This window comes from Nuphar pumila, chromosome 11, assembly GCF_984573655.1.
Source record: "Nuphar pumila chromosome 11, dmNupPumi1.hap1.1, whole genome shotgun sequence".
Taxonomy (NCBI): domain Eukaryota; kingdom Viridiplantae; phylum Streptophyta; class Magnoliopsida; order Nymphaeales; family Nymphaeaceae; genus Nuphar; species Nuphar pumila.
In genome coordinates, this window is record NC_143259.1 from 71,186,512 (window position 1) to 71,192,214 (window position 5,703).

Consider the following 5,703-nt stretch of genomic DNA (forward strand, 5'->3'; position numbering starts at 1 on the left):
CTTAGTTGCCACATTCAGCTTCCTATAATTGATGCAGACTCGCCATCCTGTAGTGGTCCTCATCGGAATTCTCTCACCCTTCTCATTCTCAACCACATTGAGTCCTGACTTCTTCGGCACAACCTGAATTGGACTGACCCACTGGCTATCAGAAATAGGGTAAATGATTCCGGCATCCAACCACTTCACCACCTCTTTCTTCACCACTTTCTTCATGTTGGGATTTAGCCTTCTCTGCATATCCCTAAATAGCTTGACTTCCTCATCACAATGGATTCTTTGCATGCAGAATGAAGGATCAATCCCCTTCAGATCAGCAACTCCCCAACCAATCGCTGCCTTGTGCTCTCGAAGAATAGTCAGCAATCTCTGCTCCTGCTCCTCAGTGAGCCGGGACGAGATGATCACAGGCAGAGTCTCATCATCTTCGAGGTATGCATACTTGAGTGAATCCGGTAAGGGCTTCAGCTCAAGTTTCGGAGGTGACTCGATCGACGATTTGGCGGGGGTCTCAGCAAGTGGTGGAAGAGTCTCAATGACGGCTCCCCAAGGTGGTCTCTCCGACGACACTCTAGACACATCTACACCGCTATTCTTCTCTATATGGTACAAATCTAAAGAATCCTCAATAATGTACAACTCGGGCTGCTCCTCCACTAACTCATGTGCAATATCTACATGAAAGCAGTCCATGTCTCCTGCTGGTCCCATCGCGGCATTGAAAATATTTAGCTTGACTTTCCGATTGCCGAATGAGAGATCCATGGCTCCGGTTCTACAATTGATGCACGCATTGGCAGTCGCCAAGAATGGTCTGCCTAAAATAATCGGAGTTTGGTGCTGGCTGTCTACTCCTTCCATATCAAGAATAATGAAATCGACTGAAAAATAAAAGTCATCCACCTTAACTAGCACGTCCTCCAAGACACCTCTCGGTACCTTGACAGAACGATCTGCCAGTTGAAGTATAATCGGAGTCGATCTCATCTCTCCTAGCCCGAAAGAATCATAGAAATACCCGGGCAGAATGTTCACGCTTGCTCCAAGATCAAGCAATGCACGTTTGATCCGGACATTCCCTATGGTACACGCAATGATAGGGGCTCCAGGGTCCTTGAGCTTTGGTGGTGTCTGATGCTGAAGTACTGAACTCACCTGCTCAGTCAAATGGACCCTGTTAGGAACTCTCTCTCTAGATTTACGCTTCTGCGTACATAGTTCCTTCAGGAATTTGGCATATGTCGGCACCTACTGAATTGCATCGAGCAAAGGTAGGTTGATCTGCACATGCTTGAAGATGTCAAGCATGTCCTGGATCTTCGCACCTTGCTTCCCTCTATATCCAGGAGACTCTAATGCTTTGGGATAGGGTGGTAGAGGAATATACTCTGCTGGCTCCTCCTCTTTGTGAGAAGGCTCACTCCTATCCTTCTTCTTCTCTGAGGATGAAGATGATGATGATGATGATAAAGAAGATGATAAAGATGATGATGGAGATGGTGATGATAATGATGGCCGAGCCGACGTAGGTGAAACAATGGTCCCTGGCTCCTCTATCCTCTCTCTACTCTCTCGCTCTCTGCTCTCGACGTGATACTCACGTCCACTCCTTAAGGCCATAACTGATTTGGCCTGCTGCTGTGTCTCAGTATGAAACAGGCCTCCAGTAATCTGGTCCTTGCCCTTCGGGTTCATGACAGCCTGACTCGGCAATGTACCCTCGGGTCTCCTACTAATAGCCTCAGCTAACTGTCCTATTTGCGACTCTAACTTCGCAATGGACTGCGTATGTGAGCTCAAAATCTGGCTACACTTCTCGAAAGCATTATGATTAGAGGTTTTCACCTCTTGGAATGCCTGGAGAAGTCTCTCCTCAAAAGATGTCTGCGGGGCAGACTCCTTCTGAATCGGGGGAGTGACAGAAGAAGAAGAAGACTGAGAATAGTTCGGTCTTTGAAATGACTGAGTAAAAGATGGCTGCCGAACTGGCTGAGAGGGTGTAGGCATCTGTGTGGAAGACTGTGGATTCTTCCATGAAAAATTGGGATGGTTACGCCAACCCGGATCATATGTCGATGAAAATGGGTTATTCGGCGGTCTGACGTAACTTGAGCTGCCTGAACTTGTTCTTGAACAAATTCAGGGTACTGAGCAGCCGAAGGGCACTCAGTGATCTCGTGTGCCGGACTGGCACAAAGAGTACACACCTGCTGTGTAGTGGATGGTCCTGAGAGAAGATGGTCCAGCTTCTGAGCAATCATGTCTACCTTGCACTGTAGTGCAGTAGACGGACCAATCTCAAGAACACCAGCTTTCTTCTGAATGCTGGGTGTGGCTCTATCCGAATGAGAGCTCAAAGCATGGTGGAGTGAATTCTCGGCCAATGTATCAAATAGCCTCCATGCTTCATCCTCGCTCTTCAACATGAATGTCCCTCCACACGAAGAGTCGATCATCTGACGATTCTTGTCAGACAATCCATCATAGAAGCTCTGCACCAGTTGCCATTTCGGCACCTGATGATGGGGACATTTCCTGAGGAGATCCTTCATTCTCTCCCAGGTCTCATGAAAGCGCTCACCATCTAGCTCTGAAAAGCTAGTGATGGCTCTACGATATTGGTTCGTACGACCAATGGGAAAATATTTCCGAAGAAACTCCTGTTGCAATTGATCCCAGGACTCTATTTCTACATAATCTAAGGACTTTAGCCAATACTTAGCTTTGTCCTTCAATGAAAAGGGAATAGAGTCAACCTCAAAGCATCATCATTGAAATTCTGTATCTTGACTGTAGAACAGATTTCGAGAAATTCATCTAAATGTCGGTAGGGATCCTCGTGACTAAGGCCATAAAAGGATGGAAGCATCTGAATAATACTGGCCTTAATCTCGTAATGAGGCGCTCCTACATCGGGTCTCCGAATGCAGGATGCCTGAACATAGTATGTGGGAATGAAGTATTCCCGCAGAGGACGTGAATGAACTGGGGGTGGAGGTGGAGGATCCATGTCAGCCATTGTTGCCGAACTTCGATGAGAATGTAAAATTCTCTCTAGGTTGTCAACAAATGGGTGTAATGGGGTTCCTAGACCTCGACTCCCCTGCATACACTGGTACTAAGACCAGATGTAAGCAAACGACCTAAATCTAAAAATAAAAATAAACTAACACAGGTACTAAAATGTAAATAACACAAAATAGACAACTACTAAACAAATATGCTAACTAATTATGTCAGAATGATCTAACTAAGTAAATGAAATAACAAATTAAACTACTCTAAAGTACTGAGAAGATAAATACAGGAAATCACAAACTAAGTTTTTCTAAAACCCACCTGTCTAATCGCTCCTTGCATAATGAATTTCAAGTGAATCCTAGAAAGAACAGAACGTGAATCCTATATTTACTAACTATGTTAATCCTATATTCACTTACTAATCCTACTAACTAAAAATAAAACAACTAACTAACTAACTAAAACAAATTAATAAATCAAACTCTAAGAAATAAAGTAATTAATTCGTCGTTCCCCGGCAACGGCGCCAAAATTTGGTTGATATTTTGAAATGATCTTTTTAAAACAATTATTTTCCATAAAACTTTGGAAAATCGTCAACCAAAAATATAAAAACCGACTTTCCACAAAGTGGTAAGTACGGGTCGAATCCTCAGGGAACAGGAATTAATCAAGATATTTCTAAAAAATTTGATTTATTAATTACAAATATCAATCTACAATTATAAAGTTACTACAATTACTATTAAGCACTAAAAGGAAAATGAAAAAGCAACTAAATCTTCTGCTCCACACCAAGGGTATTTCCGTCTTTTCGCCAATTAGAGAATCTTTGCACTTGGACAATAACCCTGGAAATTAAATATGCTTTTCAACCTAAAAATGCAGAAAAATATAGAGTTAGTATTCTATTCTAACAATGCAAACCATAACTAAAACTAATTCTAATGTTCCGAAAATAATAAAACAAATGCTAATTATCAATCAATAATTAAATAAAATACTAAACTAAGTCTAAAATTAACTAAGTTAATTCTACTAATGCTGTAAGATGCTTATACAACTACTGAAATGCAGAAACAACTGAAAACAGGTCTAAAATGCCGAAATTAAGAAAATTACGAAACTGCCCCTAACTAGTGTAAAATAGAATTCTGACAGGTTATCGGAAAAACACTGTTTGACAATGCAAACGAGGTCCGATTTTCCCGAAATTTATTCTGTTCTGCAAATGACAGATTAAACAAACCGACAGTTTTTACAGAATAGAAAAACAATATCTGGAACTCCAGATATAAGCGTTTCAAATCTGAGAAAAATCACGATATCGAAAGTCCTGTAATTTGAAATCCAGAAAAAGCGGTTTTTGCAAAACACTTAAAAATCAGATCAAATCAACTCCGAATGAGCTGAAATTTGGTCTGAAGTCAAATAACACGTCAATAAAGTGAATAGAACAAAAAGTTTTGGAAAACACAGAATTTTTGCACAGAAAATACTGCTGGTGCGACAGGGCAAAAATCGGGTTTTTATTTGAGTGCACTATTCACTTAATGAATCTATTTAAACACTAGAAAATGTAAATCAAACCTAATGCAGTCTAAATGACACTGTATCACAGTGTATATGCAGATGGGTATTACAACTACGCTAAATGCACGACAAACAAAATACGATAAGCAAATTATGACTAGAACTACATTAACTGACGATGTAAATGCAACTATGCTAAACAATAAAATGCAATCCGACTACTAAGTTAAATAATATCTAACTACCAATCAAACAATCACAAAACACATTTCACACATACGAAACAATTACGATATACTTACGCACACTTCTACACTAAAACTAAATTAGATAAATAAACTAATTAGTATAAAAATCAAAATAAATAATACTAAATGAAATTAATTCACTAAAGAACAAAGGCTAGGGTTAGGGTTCACTCGGTTGACTCAACGAAGCTTGGTTTTGACTTGGGTAGGTGCGGTTTGGTTAGGGTGAACTTGGTTTGGATTAGGTAGGCTCGAGCTATGTTTGATTCGACTCGGACTAATGTGGACTCGGCTAGGTTTGGCCTAACTAGTTGGGTTCGGTTGACTTAGGTTTGGGTTTGGTTTAGAGTTGACTTAGTCAAATAGGTTCGGTTGACTTAGGTTGTAACGCCCTGGATTTCCAAAACAAAGCTAAGTTAAAATTTTCATGAATTTCTTTTTTTTTTCATTGCAGCGGAACTTAGAAAAGCTTTTAGCAGCGGAATAAGACGATAATGAGTCGTCAGTTTTAGAAAACCCCGAGCACGTTGCAGATATGTGGCCAAACAACTCATTGACCACCAAAGTGTTCCATTTTATCGAAAACCACTTGTTTATTACAACATCACTGCTTGGAAAAGCAGTATAGGTTCAATAAAAGGAAGCAGTACAACTCTGTCTAGAGAAACCCTGGAACTCGATGCCGCCTTGCTCCGCATATCGCCACGCAGGTTCAACACCTGAAATCCCCATAAAACGGGGTCAGAACCACTGATGGTCTGGTAAGCATGCAAGCATGTAACCATTCAACTCAAGTACGATAATGACCACTTAGGGTCGCAATGCGCAATAGCAACGCTCAAGCCTCCAAGACTTAGCGTATATCGCAGGAGCCTCCTCAGGGCTATGAGTTGAATATCCG

The 5,703-nt window shown here is 41.1% G+C and overlaps 1 non-coding gene across 1 annotated transcript; it reads left to right on the forward strand.

Moving 5' to 3' along the window:
• Positions 1–2,514: 2,514 nt before the first annotated feature.
• LOC149822422 (small nucleolar RNA R71) lies at positions 2,515–2,617 on the forward strand. The gene has a single exon (XR_016426243.1). It is a non-coding gene; the product is annotated as a small nucleolar RNA R71 (small nucleolar RNA).
• Positions 2,618–5,703: the final 3,086 nt, after the last annotated feature.